Here is a 19,295-nt window from a genome sequence, read left to right as displayed (position 1 = left end):
AGTGAAAAGTATATAGATGCCTGTCTGTATTCTAAACCCAGGTATAAATTTTTTCCTTCTTCCATTATTTTGTAGTATCTGTCTCTTTCCCTTTCATAAATACTGTTACTGGAAGGAAGTATGCAGGTTCAAAAGCTTTGTGTATCATACATTTAAAAAAAGAAAGCTTTTGTGTCAAACCGGGTATTCATACAGACCTAAAGTTTAGTTTTATCCCTGTTAAAACAACATGGATTGTTAATCTGCTCTTAATGTAAAGTTTTTTTTTTTAAGTTTTTCTTAATCATCTGAGTGTTCTGTCTAGAAAAACAAAGATTTTACATAAAATCACAGCCTTGTTAATGTTCATGCTGGCCTTCTCCTTTCTTTCAGAAGACGAGTCTTCTCACTGTTAAGGGAAAAACTTACAAATAATTTGTTCTTTCACCTTGTATAAGTAAGTTGCTAAAACAGTTTAACCTACTGCATAGGAGATGTTTGGGAAGTATTACAGTGGTTAAAAGGGGGTTTATATCCTGTTGCTGGTTAAATTTGTATAGGAAAAATATTTAGAGATTGTATAAAATTCCTAAAAATTTGACAATGCTTTCACTGTCCATGTTACATGCTGATATGAATCTGTATGAGTGAAGCAATGGTACAGTGTTGGTAGTCATGGTTTTAGTTATTCTTAAAAGGCACAGATCATAGAAACAGCCAAACTGTCAGTTGCACTGCTTTGTTCCACCTCTCTAAAAGTATACGTGGGCAGCTCTAGGTCAGAGCTCCATTTCTAACAAGGAAAAACTTTAAAAAGAAAGGCAGGACAAATATATTATATTTTATCTTTACTTAACATAACTGGTAAATGTGTAAAAGTGAAAGAGAACAAAACCTCTGCTATGGTTTCTTAATATAAAACAACAGTCTAATATTTTTATTTCTGAAAGTAGCTTCATTTAAAAATGCTTACAAAAATTAGAGCTTAGATTGTAAGCTTTAACTGTTAATTTTAAATTCTGAAATGCTTTGCTCTTTGTATAACCTAGTAGTTCCCTGGTACTTTAGGTATCTTTGTAACACCTGAGACTCAAATTTAGTTCTCCAGTTCTGAGAGTCAGCATGAGTCCATACAGCAACTGTTATAAAAAAAAAAAAATTAAAGAGAACAAACTCCAATTAAAAATGTGATTAAACTGATCTGGTTAGAACTAGGGAAAAATCAATATACAAGGTAAAGAAAATATTGTTTGTATTTTAGAGCTTTAACTTTTATGGGAGACAAAGAGAAAAATGTTTATTTTGCCCAAAATTTAAATTTTCTGTAGAACACTATCTAATCTGTTTGGTCAGTTAATTTAAACACCCTAATTCAGCTTTATTTGATACAGAACCTAGAACAAGGAATAGAATCTTAATTTCTATAAAATTTAATGTTATACAATGATGCATTTCAGAGTATTTGGGGCAGAAAATGAAAAAGTGTTTGCAAAGTCCCTTGAAGGATTGGGAAAAATAGAACTATTAAGCTTCTTCACCTAGGGAATTCCTGACATTTTCTTAAGCAAGACAGGCTCCAAATTTAATAAACCAGGGCCTCAGTTTTGAGGCCTGCCCTTATGACACTTACATCTGCAATAGCAAACTGAACCTACTTATGATTTGTATCTAAGAGTTACCTCCAGAAAATGTCTGCTCCTTACTCAAATGTGGTCTCTCTCTAAGCCAAACTCTGACCCTCTGTGCTGGTTTGAAAGGATATATGCCCCCTAAGAAAGCCATGTTTTAATATAAATCTCATTACTTAAAGGTAGAATAATCCCTACTCAGTACTGTATATTTGAAACTGTAATGAGATCATCTCCCTAGTTGATGTGATTTAGTTAAGAACGGTTGTTAAACTGGATTAGGGGATGACATGTCTCCACCCATTTGAGTGGGTCTTGATTGGTTTACTGGAGTCCTATAAAAGTGGAAATATTTTGGAGACTCAGAGAGACTCGGAGAGAGCAGAGAATGCTGCAGCACCACGAAGCAGAGAGTCCACCAGCCAGCGACCTTTGGAGATGAAGAAGGGAAATGCCTCCCGGGGAGCTTTATGAAACCAGAAGCCAGGAGAGTAAGCTAGCAGATGACGCCGTGTCCGCCATGTGCCCTTCCAGCCGAGAGAGAAGCCCTGACTGTGTTCGCCATGTGCCTTTCCAGATGAGAGAGAAACCCTGGACTTCATTGGCCTTCTTGAACCAAGGTATCTTTCCCTGGATGCCTTTGATTGGACTTTTCTATAGACTTGTTTTAATTCTCGGCCTTAGAACTCTCGGCCTTAGTTGCTGTAAACTAGCAACTCATTAAATTCCCCTTGTTAAAAGCCATTCTGTTTCTGGTATATTGCATTCCAGCAGCTAGCAAACTAGAACACCCTCCTACCCTACATTGGACATAATTTCCAGGGGCATAAGCACTACTCTGGCAGGGTGAAACCTAATTGGCCTTCACATTGTGGGACATAATTAGTTCTGGCATCTCAAGACATAAGTTCCAAAGATGAGCCTGGGTGGCCCTGGCATCAAGGACATGTTGACCAAAAAGGGGTAAAGAAATAGAATTTCAATGGCTAACAGATTTTAAATTGAGTCGAGAGGTCATTCTGGAGGTTACTCTTATGCAAGGTTTCAGCCAGATATTGCAAACTGTCACAATATGACAACCCCCAACCAACCAACAGTGTTCCTGGAAACCCTGAAAGATTTCCTGTGCTCTATAATTTTACTTATTTTGTTTTTCAGACTTGAAATCTCCAGATTGTTCCAATGCCAGAGAAGCTCTGAAACTCAGAGATACTGGACTCTACAAGAACAACTGGTTTCATCATTTCATTCCTTTGCCCCTTAATAAGAACACCCCTTTTCAGCCTTGAAGCAGTTACAGAGTCATTGCCTAGATATTCCTCAAGATTGAGAGATAATTATCAAATGAGAGGGAGGAATTGTAGCCGAAAAATCAGGATTTAAGGGATGATTCTGATTATTGAATCATTATATAGATATTCCTTTTTGCTTTCTGGTATAGTGGAGTAGACATAGGAAAATACCTGAAATCTCCAAATTGCAATCCAGCTGCCTTGAACTCTGATAATGATTGCATAGCCTTATCTTCTGCACCTGTGACTGTAAAAACTTTGTGACTAACCTTCACTTTTTCCCAGTTATCCAATTTTTCAACTTCAGAGTCTTGTAATCACTAAAGACAGCCCTAATGTTTATTAATGAAGGGTCTTGGGTCAGCCCAGAACTAAACCATTCAAATCCAAAATTATCTTGATGACCAAGAATGGATTGGTCACTTAGATTAGATAACCTAAGTGGGCCAACCTGACATGCGCAGTAGCTTAGACTTTAACTTACAAGTCACCTATACCTCATTCTGCCATTTTCTTTCATACATTCTGTGACTAAGCATGTAATCAATCTGCACATACTCAATAATCACATCACCTCCTATTACATCATCTGGGGCCACTATGTTCATTATCCTGTACCCTGCCCATCTTCCTTCTAATAAAACTATCTGAATTACTGCAGTTTGGGGAGACAGATTTTGGGCCACTGGCCCATGCTGGTTTACATGCTAGTAATAAACTCTTTGAAATCCAAGTGTCTTAGGAATTGGTTATTGAGCATGTTGGACAAAGAATCCACAGCCTTTATCCAGTAACAGTGAGGTGTGGAATTTAGCTCATCCCCCAGAGCAGCCAGTAAACAGCCAGGAATGGTACAGAACAAGTGGACACACAGCACACACCAGTCTGGACCAGGTGGAATGGCTGAGATCCCACAAAGAACTGTAACACCCCCAAGCTGCAGAGGCTGGCGCCCCTCCCCCATGGGCGTGGGAGGGGAAAGAAAACAGACTTTACTATTAGCATGGGCTTAGCTCAACCAAGCTGTAATGGCAGAATTAATTAACAAATTTTGACTACTGAAAACAGGCCCCCAGCACAGATAAACCTGGAATAAGCACTAAAGGAGTTAAGAATTTTTGCCCCAGAGGAAAGGGGGCATGGCTGACAGAAAACAAACAAACAAACAGAGGCTTTTTGAGTTGGACAGCACAAAATACTAGAGATGGGATGAACCTCAAAAAAGGGGGTACATAGAGCCTAGAGATGCACAGAGCTGCATACCAACTCAAGCTCTTGACTGGCAAACCCAAGAAGCAGGGGTCCATCTCTGAAAAGGCCTTTTGTCTTTTTTTTTATTTCTTAACAACTCATTAGATAGAACTGCAGGCACTCTCGAGTATGAGCACTGCCCAAGGCAAGGGCAAAACTAAATGATATGAGAGACAAAGTAGTTAGGTGAAACAAGTTAATTCCCTATAGGTCTTATCTTCCCCAAGAAAGGGGGGGGGGCCTAGCTCAAGTGGAATCCCTCCTTCAAGGAACTCAGGCCCCAAAGGCTGGAAAACAGAAGCACTCAAAGCTGACATACTACCTCTCCTCTGTCTCAACCATGCCCCTGGCAGGGAGAGTCTGCTGAAATTAAAGGTACTACAACACTTAGAGCTGGTGGGAAGCCATGGGCAGAGAAGTGCCACATGCTGGACAGGACAGGAAAAGCACAGAGTCTAGAGGCTTCTTAGGAAAGTCTGATAACCTGCTTGGTCTCACCTTCAGAGTAAACTAATGCTGGTGACTCTCACCTGAGACATGGACCAATCCAGTCTGGGAAAATCTGACTGGGGTCTATAATAGCTCAGGAGCCCCTCCCCCCCAAAAAAGTCTCCAAATAGGAAGAGCAAGAAAAAGACAAACAAGAACTGAAACATTCTGATCAGTTAAACAGCACCTATGCTAGACATCTAGAATAAATTGAACTGAATGTCAAAGAACAGATAGAGAACAAAGCCATCCAACAAGAAAACCCTAGGTAAAAGAGTGAAAACAACTTCCAGAGTAAATTAGTTAAGGAAATCACATGGTAGTGTTCTAGTTTGCTAGCTGCCAGAATGCAACACACCAGAGACAGACTGGCTTTTAAGAAAAGGGGATTTATTTCTCTAGTTCTTCAGAGGAAAGGCAGCTAACTTTCAACTGAGGTTCTTTCTTACACGGGAAGGAAGGCACAGGGTGATCTCTGCTGGCCTTCTCTCCAGGCCTCTGGGTTCCAACAACTTTCCCCAGGGTGATTTCTTTCTGCATCTCCAAAGGCCTGGGTGGAGCTGCGAGTCCTGAGATGAGGTATGCTGAGCTGCTTTGGCTGTGCTATGTTAAGCTCTCTCATTTAAGCACAAGCCAAGTAAATCAAACATCATTCATTACAGCAGGCATGCCTCTTAGCTGACTGCAGATGTAGTGAGTCACAGATGAGGTTCACCTATCATTGGCTCATGGCCACAGCAACAGAACTAAATACCTTCACCTGGCCAATTGACAACTGAATCTAACTACCACAGCTAGATACCAGCAAAAATTAGTGAGTCATACCAGCAAAATCGAGGATGTGGCCCAAAGGAACAAACCAACACCTCAAATGAGATATAGGAGTAGAAACAACTAATTCAGAATGCTCAAACAGACATGCAGAAATTTCCCAACTCTTCTGAAAGACTTAAAATTACAGATCCAAGAAGTGCAGCATACCACAAACATAGTGGATCCAAACAGAAATACTTTAAGACTTATATGAACCAGATTGTCAAATGTCAAAGACAAAGAGAGAATTTTGAAAGCAGCAAAAGAAAAGCAATGCATCACATTCAAGTGAAACTTGATAAGGCTACGTGTGGATTTCTCAGCAGAAACCACAGAGGTTAAGAAGGCAGTGGTATAATATATTTAAGATTCTGAAAGAGAAAATCTGCCAACCAAAAATTCGATACCCAGAAAAATTGTCCTTCAAAAATAGGGGAAGGGTGGGCCATGGTGGCTCAGCAGGCAGAGTTCTTGCCTGCCACGCTGCAGACCCGGGTTCGATTCCTGCTACCTGCCCATGGGGGGTGGGGATTAGGGGGAGATTAAAATATTTTCAGGCAAACAATCACTGAGAAAATTTGGACCTAAGAGACCACCTCTGCAAGAAATGCTAAAGGGAACACTACAGGCAGATAGGAAAATGCAGGAGACAGAGGTCTGGAGAAGAGGGTAGAAATGAAGACTATCAATAAAAGTAAAAAGAGAAAAAAAATAGATATGACATATAACATCCAAAAGACAAAATGGTAGAAGAAAGTACTGCCTTTCTAGTAATAACATTAAATGTTAATAGGTTAAACTCCCCAATCAGATTACAGGGCAAAAGGTGTGGAATTTAGTTCATCTTCCAGAGCAGCTAATAAATAGTCAGGAACAATACAGAACAACTGCTGGGCTACACCAATGACCAGACACACAAAGTACACCAGTCTGGACCAGGTAGAACAGTGGAGACCCCACAAAGAACTATAAGTCCTCCAAGCTGCAGAAGCTGGTGCCCCTCCCCCATGGGTACAGCAGGCTGGTTCCCTGAGGGGAAAGGAAACAGACTTTACTAGCTGCAAGGGCTTAGCTCAACCAAGCTCCAATTATGGAATTAATTATCAAATTCTTTCCAATGGGAGGACTTCCGGGTCAAGATGGAGGCTTAACAACGTGCGTGTTTTAGTTCGTCCTCCAGAACAACTACTAAATAACCAGAAACAGTACAGAACGGCTCCTGGGGCCATGTCAGTGACCGGACACACAGCATACCCCAGTCTGGACCAGCTGGACCAGCTGCAAGCACCTCCCAGAGCCATGAGTTCCCAAAGCTGCGGCGGCCAGTGCCCCTCCCCCGCAGGCTGCTTCCCAGAGGGGAAAGGAAAGGACTTTACCAGCAGCAAGGACTGGGCACAATCAAAAGCCAATTGTGGAACTAATTAACAAATTCTGACTACTAAAAATAGGCCCCCAGCTTAGGTGAACCTGATCAAACGGAGGTTGCTCATTTTTGCCCCGGCGCCAAGGGGGCAGGACTGACAGAAAAAGGGGGGGAAAAAAAAGAAGGAAACAGAGGTTTTTGTGGCTGTGTATCTACAAAGGCTTGACTGCCTTTGGATACAGCGGCAGGACTTTTCAGGCTGCAACTGCCCCAGGCATAGGCAGAAGTGAGCTCTTTTAGGGGCTTATCTGGAGCTTATGCCTTCCCCCAGGGGAGGGGTGAAGCCCCACCCAGGTGGAATCCCTCCATCAAGGAATTCAGACACCAGGGCTTGGTAATTTGAAGCCATTAAAACCAGCCTACAACCTCTCCTATGTCTCCACCACCCCCTCAGCAGGGAGAGTCTGCCAAAGTTAAAGGTACCACATCATCTGAAGCTGGTGGGACCTGCAGTCAGACAAGTGCCACATACTGGGCAGGATAAGAAAAACAGAGTTCAGAGACTTCACAGGAAAGTCTTTCAACCTGCTGGGTCTCACCCTCAGGGATCCAATGCAGGTGACTCTTTCCTCCTAACAGGAGGCCAGTTTGGTCTGGGAAAATTTGGCTGGGGTCTATAACATCTAAGTAGACTCTCCTAAGTGTATGTGTGGGAAAGGCACCACACAAGCAGGGCAAGAAACAAGAAAACAAGAACTGAAAAATTCTCCTCTGTTAAACTAAACTTAAGCTAAAGGTCCAGATAAAGCTGAACGGAATGCCAAAGAACAGATAGACAACAAATTCATCCAGCAAGAAAACCCTAGATAAAAGAAGTGAAAGCAATCTCCAGAATAAACTAATTAAGGTAATTAAATGCCTAGATGCCAGCAAAAAATAACAAATCACACTAGGAAAATTGAAGATATGGCCTAGTCAAAGGAACAAACCAACAATTCAAATGACATACAGGAGCTGAAACAATTAATTCAGAATATACGAACAGAATACCAAATCAATGAATTGAGGGAGGATATAAAGAAGGCAAGGAAAGGCGGGCCGCGGTGGCTCAGCGGGCAAAGTGCTTGCCTGCTATGCCGGAGGACCTCGGTTCGATTCCCGGCCCCAGCCCATGTAACAAAAACGGAGAAACAAAATACAATAAAACAAGAAAATGTTTAAAAGATGTTTCCCTTTCTTCCTCCTTTCCTTCCTTCTATCCTTCCTTCCTTCTCTCTGTCTTTCCTTTAAAAAAAAAAAAAAAAAAAGAAGGCAAGGAAAGAACAAAAAGAAGAAACTGAAAATCTGAAAAAACAACTCACAGAACTTATGGGAATGAAAGACACAGTAGAAAAGATGAAAAAAACAATGGAAACCTACAATAGTAGATTTCAAGAGACAGAACATAGGATTTCTGAACTGGAGGACGAAACATCTGAAATCTAACAAGAAACAAAAACTATAGGAAAAATATGAGCAGGAACTCAGGGAATTGAAAGACAATATGAAGTGCACGAATACATGTGTTGTGGGTGTCCCAGAAGGAGAAGAGAGGGGAAAAGGAGGAGAAAGCCTAATGAAGGAAATTATCACTGAAAATTGATAACTCTTATGAAAGACTTAAAATTGCAGATCCAAGAAGTGCAGCATATCCTAAAGAGAACAGATCCAAATAGACATACGCCAAGACATTTAATAATCAGAATGTCAGAGGTCATAGAGAAAGAGAGGATCTTGAAAGCAGCAAGAGAAAAGCAATCCATCACATATAAGGGAAGCCCAATAAGACTATGCACAGATCTCTCAGCAGAAACCATGGAGGCGAGAAGACAGTGGGATAATATATTTAAATTATTAAAAGAGAAAAACTGTCAACCCAAAATTCTATATCCAGCAAAATTGTCCTTCAAAAATGAGGGAGAAATTAAAACATTTTCAGACAAAAAGTCACTGAGAGAATTTGTGACCAAGAGGCCAGCTCTGCAAGAAATACTAAAGGGAGCACTAGAGACAGATACGAAGACAGAAGAGAGAGGTGTGGAGAACAGTGTAGAAAGGATGACTATGAGTAAAGGTAAAAAGAAGGAAAATTAGATATGGCATATAAAATCCAGAAGGCAAAATAGTAGAAGAAAGTACTACCCATGCAGTAGTAACACTGAATGTTAATGGATTAAACTCTCCAATCAAAAGACATAGTCTGGCAGAATGGATTAAAAAACAGGACCCATCTAAATGCTGTCTCTACTCAAAGGTCATGATGACAAGGACACAAATGGACACTTGCACACCAATGTTTATAGCAGCAGCATTATTTACAATTACCAAGAGATGGAAGCATCCAAAATTTCCATCAACAGATGGTTGGCTAAAGAAATGGTGGTATTTACATAAGATGGAATATTATGCAGCTGTAACACAGAATAAAGTTATGAAGTATGTAACAACATGAATGGACCTTAAGGACATTATGCTGAGTGTGATTAGGCAGAAACAAAAGGACAAATACTGTATGGTCTCACTGACATGAACTGACATTAGTGAATAAACTTGGAATGTTTCCTTGGTTACAGAGACCAACAGGAGATAGAAATAGGGTAAGATATTGGGTAATTGGAGCTGAAGGGATACAGATTGTGCAACAGGACTGAATACAAAAACTCAGAAATGGACAGCACAATATTACCTAACTGTAATACAATTATGTTAAAACACTGAATGAAGCTGCATATGAGAATGATAAAGGGAGGAGGGCTGGGGCATAAATGAAATCACAAAGAAAGACGATAAAGATTGAGATGGTGTAATCTAGGAATGCCTGTAGTGTATAGTGATAGTGACTAAATGTAGAAATTTTAAAAATGTTTTTGTATGAGGAAGAACAAAAGAATGTCATTACTGCAGTGTGCTGAAAATGGATGGCACTTAATAGTTTAAAATTTCAACTAATGTGTGAGACTAAAGCAAAAAATGTTTATTTGGTACAAATCTATACTTTGACTAGTGCATCTCCTAATATAACTTATGTAGATAGTTGATTGAACACCTTAAGTACATGGAACTTTGTATAGGACATGAGATTTTGTTGGTTTGTCCAGGTGATGCCCTGATGAATCCCAGAGTGATTTGATCAGTGAGTAGAAAAGCATTTGCAAAGTTCCCTTCAGGGAATGGTGAGAATGGGGGAAAACTCAACTTCCCCAAGTTGAATTCTTGATATTCTCACAAGCATTGTGGACAACCAAAGCTATAGGCTGAGCCCCAGTCTTGGGGTTTGTTCATATGAAACTTAACCCCACAGGGGATAGGTCAAGCCTACTTAAAATTAGGCCTAAGAGTCACCCCCAAGAGAACCTCTTTTGTTGCTCAGGTGTGGCCTCTCTCTCCAGCCAACACAGCAAGCAGATACACCACCCATCCCCTGTCTACGTGGGACATGACTACCAGGGGTGTGGATCTTCCTGGCAGCGTGGGACAGAAATCCCAGAATGAGCTGAGATTCAGCATCAAGGGATTGAGGAAAACTCTAGAATGAGCTGAGACCCAGCATCAAGGGATTGAGAAAACCTTCTCGACCAAAAGGGGGAAGAGTGAAATGAGACAAAGTGTCAATGGCTGAGAGATTCCAAACAGAGTCGAGAGGTTATCCTGGAGGTTATTCTTATGCATTAAGTAGATATCACCTTGTTATCTAAGATGTAATGGAGAGGCTGGAGGGAACTGCCTGAAAATGTAGAGCTGTGTTCTAGTAGCCATGTTTCTTGATGATGACTGTATAATGATACAGCTTTCACAATGTGACTGTGTGATTGTGAAAACCTTGTGTCTGATGCTCCTTTTATCTACCTTGTCAACAGATGAGAGGAACATATGGAATAAAAATAAATAATAGGGGGAACAAATGTTAAAATAGATTTAGTTTGAAATGCTAGTGATCAATGAAAGGGATCAGTAAGGGGTATGGCCTGTAAAAATTTTTTTTTCTGTTTGTTATATTTTTCTGTTGTCTTTTTATTTCTTTTTCTGAATTGATGCTAATGTTCTGGGAAATGATCATGATGATGAATATGCAACTATGTGATGATATTGTGAATTGCTGAGTGTATGTGTTGGGAATGTTTGTGTTTCTTGTAATTTTTTTTAATTAATAAAATTTTTTTTTTAAAAATTCTTTCCAATGAAATTAGGTCCCCAGCATAGATGAACCTGGAATAAGCACTAAAGATACTAGGAGTTTTTGTCCAGCAGAGAGGGATAGGGCTGACAGAAACAAAACAAAACAAAACAAAACAGAGGCTCTTTGATTCAATGGCACAAAATACTGGAAAAGGGCTGGATCCCAAGAAAAGGGACACGTAGAGCCACATACCAACTTACTCTCTTGATTAACAAACCCAAGGAGTGGGTGACCAGCTCTGAAAAGGCTTTTTTTTTTTTTCTATTCTCTAACAGCTCATAGAACTAGAAACCTCAGGCTCCAGCACTGCCCCAGGCAAGGGTGGAATTAAGCTTGTCTGAGAGACAAAATAACTAGTCAGGTGAAAAAATGTATTCCCTGAAGGTTGTATTTTCCCCCAAGAGAAAGGTGGGGCCCAGTTCAAGTGGAATTCCTCCTTCAAGGAATTCAGGCCCTAGGGACTGGAAAACTGAACCAATTAAGGCCAGCCTATAACCTTACCTCTGTTTTAACCATGCCCCCGGCAGGGAGAGTTTGTTGAAATTAAAGGCACCACATCACTTACAGCTGGTGGGAAGCCACGGGCAGACAAGTACCACTTGTTGGACAGGACAGGAAAAGCACAGAGTCTAGAGGTTTCTTAGGAAAGTCTGACAACCTTCTGGGTCTCACCTTCAAGGTAAACTAATGCTGGTGACTCTTACCTGAGACATGGACCAATCCGGTCTGGGAAAATCTGACTGGGGTTTATAACAGCTCAAGGGACCCTGCTAAAAAAAAAAAGTCTCCAAATAGGAAGAGCAAGAAAAAGAAACAATAACTGGAAAATTCTGACCAGTTAAATAGCACCTATGCTAGAGATCTAGAATAAGTTGAACTGAATGTCAAAGAACAGATAGAGAACAAAGCCATCCAGCAAGAAAATCCTATGTAAAAGAGTGAAAACTCCCCAGTCAAAAGATATAGACTGGCAGAATGGATTAAAAACAAGACCCATCTATATGCTATCTACAGGAGACTCACTTTAGACTCAAAGACAAAAATAGGTTGAAAGAGGAAGGTTGGGAAAAGATATTTCATGCAAACAACAACCAGGAAAGATCAGGGGTAGCTACACTAATATCTGACAAATTAGACTTTGAATGTAAAACAATTTAGAGACAAAGAAGGCCACTATGCATTAATAGAAGGAAAAATTCATTGAGAAGACATAACAATCATAAATATTCAAGCACCAAGCCATAGTGCTCCAAAATACATGAGACAAGCATTGACAATACTGAAGGGAAAAGTAGACACCTCTACCATAATAGTTGGAGACTTCAATTCCCCGCTTTCATCAATGGATAGAACATCTAGACAGGATCCGTAAGGAAACAGAGATTTTGAACAATATGATCAATAAATAGACTTAACAGACATCTACACATTACCCCACACAGCAGGATATACATTTTTCTCAAGTGCTCATGATCATTCTCCAGGTAGACCATATGCTTATCAAAAGGCTAGTCTCAATAAATATAAAAAACTGAAATGATACAAAACACTTCCTTGGATCATAATGAAATGAAGCTGGAAATCAGTTAACAGGCAGAATTTTCAGGCAGGCTAGAAAATTCACCAATATATGGAGGCTTAACAACACATTCCTAAACAACCAGTGGGTCAAGGAAGAAATTACAAGAGAAATCAGTAAATATTTCAAAACAAATGAAAATGAAAACACAACATATCAGAATTTATGGGATACAGCAAAGGCAGCTTTAAGATGGAAATTTATTGCCTTAAATGCCTACATTAAAAAAGAAGAAAGAGCAAAAATTGGGAATTAACTCTTCATTTGGAGAAAAAACAGCAAACTAACCCAAAGCAAACAAAAGGAAAGAAATTATGAAGAGTAGACAGAAATAAATGAAATTGAGAATGTAAAAACAATTGAGAAATCAACAAAATCAAAAGTTGGTTCTTTGAGAAAATCAATGGACCCTTAGATAGGTTGACGAGCGAGAGAGAGAGAGACACACACACACACACACAGAAAGAGAGAGATGATGCAAATAAATAAAATCAGAAATGGAAGAGGAGACATAACCACTGACTCTGCAGAAACAAAGGAGGTAATGAGAGGATACTATGAGCAACTATGTTAAAAAACTAGACAATATAGATGAAATGGACAACTTTCTAAAAAGGTGTGGTAGTTAGATTCAGTTGTCAACTTGGCCAGGTGAAGGTGCCTAGATCTATTGCTGTGGACATAAGCCAATGGCTTGTGAACCTCATCTGTTGCTGATTACATCTGCAGTCGACTAAGAGGAGGCGTGCCTGCTGTAATGAATGATGTTTGATTTAATTGGCTGGTGCTTAAATGAGAGAGCTCAATGTAGCACAACCCAACCAGCTCAGCATGCCTCATCCCAGCACTTGCAGCTCAGCCAAGGCCTTGGGAGATGCAGAAAGAAATCACCCCGGGGAAAGTTGTTGGAACCCAGAGGCCTGGAGAGAAGGACAGCAGAGATCACCCTATGCCTTTCCACGTAAGAAAGAGCCTCAGTTGAAAGTTAGCTGCCTTTTTTTCTGAAGAACTAATGAAATAAATCCTCTTTTCTTAAAAGCCAGTCTGTTTCTGGTGTGTTGCATTCTGGCAGCTAGCAAACTGGAACAAAAGGCATAAAAAACCAATACTGATTTGAGAAGAAATAAAAAACCCCAACAAACCAAGTACAAGAAATTGAATCAGTCATCAAGAAGCTCCCAAAAAAGAAAAATCCAGGACCAGATGGCTCCACGTGTGAATTCTACCAAGCATTCAAGAAAGAATTGTACCAATCCAGTTCAAACTCTTCAAAAAAGTTGAAGAGGAGGGAAAGCTACCTAATTCATTCTATGAAGTCAATATCACCCTAATACCAAAGCCAGACAAAGATATTCAAGAAAAGAAAATTACAGACCAATTTCTTTATGGAATAAAGACACAAAAATCCTCAAGAAAATACTGCAAATCAAATCCAGCAGCATATTAAAAGAATTATACACCATGCCCAAGTAGGATTTATTCCAGGTATGCAAGGCTGGTTCAGAACAAGGAAATCAATTAATGTAAAACACCATATCAATAAGTTAAAGTGGAAAAACCACATGATCATCTCAATTGATGCAGAAAAGACATTTGACAAAATTCAACATCTTTTCTTGATGAAAACACTTAAATGATAGGAATAGAAGGGAACTTCCTCAACACGATAAACAAAATGTATGAAAAACTCACGGCTAACATCATCCTCAGTGGGGAATGACTGAAAGTTTTCCCTCTAAGAACAGGAACAAGACAAGGATGGCCATTGTCCCCACTGTTATTCAACATTAAGCTGGGTTTCTAGCCAGAGCAACTAGACAAGTAAAAGAAATAAAGGCATCCAAATTGGAAAGGAAGAAGTAACACCCTCACTGCTTGCAGATGACATGACATTGTATGTCGAAAATCCCATAAAGTCTACTGCAAAGCTACTAGCAGTAATAAATGAGTACAGAAAAGTAGCAGGGTACAAGATCACCACTCAAAATTCAGTAGTGTTTCTGTAAACAAGTGATGAGCAATCTGAGGAGGAAATCAAGGGGAAAATTCCATGTATAATAGCAATCAAAAGAATAAAATACTTAACAATAAATTTAACTAAAGATACAAAAGACCTATACACAGAAAACTACAAGAAATTGCTAAAAAGAAATCACGGAAAACCTAAATAAATGGAAAGGCATACCGTGCTCATGCATTGGAAGACTAACTATAGTTAAGATGTCAATTCTACCCAAATTGATTTATAGATTCAATGCAATACCAATCAAAGTCCCAACAACTTACCTTGCATGAATAGAAAAACCAATAACCAAATGTATTTGCAAGGGCAGGGTGCTCCAAATAGCTAAAAATACCTTAAGAAAGAAAATGAAATGGGAGGTCTCATACTACCTGACTTTAAAGCATATTATGAAGCTACAGTGGTCAAAATAGCATGGTACTGTAATAAAGATAGATATACTGACCAATGGAATTAAACTGCATTCAGAAATAGACCCTCTCATCTATGGACAACTGATCTTTCATAAGGTAGTCAAGCCAACCCATCTGGGACAAAGCAGCCTCTTCAACAAATGAAAAAGTGTTTGGAAAACTGGATATCCACATGTAAAAGAATGTAAGTGGATCCATATCTCACACCTTATACAAAAATTAACTCAAAGTGGATCAAAGACCTAAACATTAGCTATAAGACCATAAAACTGATAGAAGAAAAGGCAGGGAAAATATCTTACAAAACTTGTAATAGGAGGCAGTTTCCTAGATCTTACACCCAAAACCCAAGAATTGAAGAGAGAATTAAGTCAATGGGAACTCCTAAAAATTAAACACTTTTGTGCTTCAAAGAACTTTGTGAAGAAAATAAAAAAACAGTCTATGCAATGGGAGACAACATTTGGAAACCACATATCAGTTAATGGTTTAGTATCCAGAATTTATAAAGAGATTGTTCAACTCAACAACAAAAAGACAGCCAATCCAATTACAAAATGGGAAAAAGACTTGAACAGACACTTCTCAGAAGAGGAAATACAAATGGCCAAAAGGCACACGAAGAGATGCTCAATGTCCCTGGCCATTAGAGAAATGCAAATCAAAACCACAATGAGATATCATCTCACACCCACCAGAATGGCCATTATCAACAAAACAGAAAATGACAAGTGCTGAAGAGGATGTGGAAAAAGAGGCACACTTATCCACTGTTGGTGGGAATGTCAAATGGTGCAACCACTGTGGAAGGCAGTTTGGCGGTTCCTCAAAAAGCTGAATATAGAATTGCCATACGATCCAGCAATACCATTGCTATTTATCTACTCAGAGGACTTAAGGGCAAAGACACAAACGGACATTTGCACACCAATATTTATAGCAGCATTATTTACAGTTGCAAAGAGATGGAAACAGCCAAAATGTCCATCAACAGACGAGTGGCTAAACAAACTGTGGTATATACATACGATGGAATATTATGCAGCTCTAAGACAGAATAAACTTATGAAGCATGTAATAACATGGATGGACCTAGAGAACATTATGCTGAGTGAGACTAGCCAAAAACTAAAGGACAAATACTGTATGGTCTCACTGATATGAACCGACATTAGTGAATAAACTTGGAATATGTCATTGGTAACAGAGACCATCAGGAGATAGAAATAGGGTAAGCTAAGGGGTAATTGGAGCTGAAGGGATACAGACTGTGCAACAGGACTGGATACAAAAACTCAGAAATGGACAGCACAATACTACCTAATTGTAATGTAATTATGTTAAAACATTAAATGAAGCTACATGTGAGGTATAGGTTTTTGTTTTTTTCTCTCTCTCTATTATCGTTTTATTTCTTTTTCTAAATCGATGCAAATGTACTACAAAGTGATGAATATGCAACTATGTGATGATATTAAGAATTACTGATTGTATATGTAGAATGGAATGATTTCTAAATGTTTTGTTAGTTAATTTTTTTTTAATTAATAAAAAAAGTAAATGTCAACAGGCGGGGGACATGGGGAAGGGTATTCTATGTGGAAGGAAAGGAAATGTCTTCATATAGATTATGGTGGCAAAGATATGTCTATTTACTTAGGTTGGAGTGTATGATGTGCAAATAAAATTGGTTAAAAATGAAGAGAGAAACAAATGCTAGAGAAAATGTGGAGAAAGAGATATACCTAGTCACTGTCAGTAGGGAAGCATATGCTGGTAGGCCGTGTGGTGGTTCCACAGAATGTTAGGGATGTTGTTACCATATGATCCCGTAACCCCACTGCTAGGTATATATCTGGACGCACTGAGAGTAGGGACATGAATGGACATTTGCACACTGGTGTTTATGGCAGCAGTGTTGTGTGATTCACAATTGATGGAGTTGGCCTAACAGCACAAGGACTGAGGAATGGAAGGGGGGACTATGGTGTTTACATACAAAGGACTACTGAGCGGCTGCAAGAAGGAATGAAATTACAAGGCATGCAACCAGCTAAACGAACCTTAAGGACAGTATGTTGAATAAAATGTCAGAAACAAAAAGATTTTTAAAAAACATATTCTCAAAGTCCCTTGAGGACTGGAGAAAAAATTTAGATTTATTAAACTCACCTACCTGAGAAATTCCTGATACTTTCTCAAGCATAAGGAACTCCCAACTTGGAAATTAACTTAATTAACTACTAATAGGCTAAGTCCTTGATCTTCAGTCTTGCTCTTAAGAAACTTATTTCTGTAATGAAGAAGCTAAGTGTTCTAGTTTGCTAGCTGCCAGAGTGTAATATACCAGAAACAGAATGGCTTTTTTTTAAAAAAGGGTTTTTTTCCGTTAGTTCTTCAGAGGAAAGGCAGCTAACTTTCAACTGAGGTTCTTTCTTACATGGAAAGGCACAGGGTGATCTCTGCTGGCCTTCTCTCCAGGCCTCTGGGTTCCAACAACTTTCCCCGGGGTGATTTCTTTCTGCATCTCCAAAGGCCTGGGCTGAGCTGCGAGTGCTAAGATGAGGCATGCTGAACTGCTTTGGCTGTGCTACGTTAAGCTCTCTCACTTAAGCACCAGCCAATTAAATCAAACATCATTCATTACAGCAGGCATACCTCTTAGCCGACTACAGATGTAATGAGCCACAGATGAGGTTCAAGTACCATTGGCTCATGTCCACAGCAACAGAACTCGGTAACTTCACCTGGCCAAGTTGACAACTGAATCTAACTACCACACTAAGCATACCTATAATGATGCTCAAGAGGCACTTCCAGGAAACCTCTTTTGTTGCTCAGATGTGGCCTCTCTCTCTAAGACCAACTCTGCAAGTGAACTCATTACTCCCCACCCCCACCGTGTGGAACATGACTCCCAGGGGTGTGAGTCTCCCTGACAATGTGGAACATGACTCCCAGGGGTGTGAGTCTCCCTGACAATGTGGAACATGACTCCCAGGTATGAGCCTGGCCCCGGACCATGGGATTGACAATGCCTTCTTGACCAAAAGGGTGAAAAGAAATGTAACAAAATTAGGATTCACCGGCTAAGAGATTTCAAATAGAATTAAGAGGCTATTCCGGAAGTTACTCTTATGCAAACTTCAGCTAGATATTACAAAATGCCACAGTATGCCAAGCCCCAACCAACAGTAATCCTACAAACCCTAAAGAATACCCAGGGCTCTATCTGAGATTCTAAAAGTTTCAATCACTAAGTTTATTTTTCAGAAACCTAAAACCTCCAGATAGTTCCTGTGCCAGACAAGCTCTGAAACCCAGAGGTACTGATCTCTCCAAGAAAATCAATCAGTTGCATCCCTCAACCCCATAATGTTGACTCTCCTTTTCAACATGAAGAAATTAGCATGGTCATTGCCCAAATATCCCTAAAGATTGGGAGAAGGATCAAAGGAGAAGGAGGAGTTACAACAGAGAAGATAGGATTTAACAATTGAGTATGACCACTGAATCATTATATTGATATTTCTTTTTAGTTTCCAGTGTCTTAGAGCAGCTAGAAGGAAAAACCTGAAATTGTGGAACTGTAACCCAGACTATACTTTGAAATTTGTTCTATAATTACTTGTCAAAATGTACTTTGCACTGTATTGCTTTTTTGCATATGTTGTATTTTACAATAAATGTTAAAAAAATACCAATTTATTTTTTACTTAAATAAAACTTATTACATTATTAGATGTGACTGTATGATTGTGAAAACCTTGTGTCTGATGTTATTTTTATACAGGTTATGGACAGATGACTTAAAAAATATGGATAAATAAATAAATAGTAGGGGGGATTTAAAATAAATTGGGTAGGTGGAAATACTAGTTGTCAGTGAGAGGGAGAGGTAAGAGGTATGGGGTATATATGTTTTTCCTTTTTTCTTTTAATTTCTTTTTCTGGAATGATGCAAATGTTTTAAGAATGATCATGGCAATGAACACACAACAATGTGATGATATTGTGAGCCACTGATTGTACACCATGTATGGAATGCATGTGTATGAAGATTTGTCAATAAAAATATTTTAAAAAATTATTACATTGTTAGAAATATTTTTTTAATAGAATGGGGCCAGTTTGCTGACTTAGAATTATTAATCCTGGTTACAGATGTATTTCATTTTACATAGTGGTTGGATTCACAAAAAAATGTCAGTGGTTTGAATAATACTTTAAATGTATTGAAAAATAACTG

At 39.2% G+C, this 19,295-nt stretch overlaps 1 protein-coding gene across 6 annotated transcripts in view; it reads right to left on the bottom strand.

Moving 5' to 3' along the window:
- SLC12A8 (solute carrier family 12 member 8) overlaps nucleotides 1–19,295 on the bottom strand; it is a 246,961-nt gene that overhangs the window by 208,455 nt on the left and 19,211 nt on the right. The window lies entirely within an intron of this gene.

The sequence above is a fragment of the Tamandua tetradactyla genome, chromosome 10 (assembly GCF_023851605.1).
Source record: "Tamandua tetradactyla isolate mTamTet1 chromosome 10, mTamTet1.pri, whole genome shotgun sequence".
In the NCBI taxonomy this organism is placed as follows: domain Eukaryota; kingdom Metazoa; phylum Chordata; class Mammalia; order Pilosa; family Myrmecophagidae; genus Tamandua; species Tamandua tetradactyla.
This window is presented reverse-complemented; position numbering and strand designations above follow the sequence as displayed.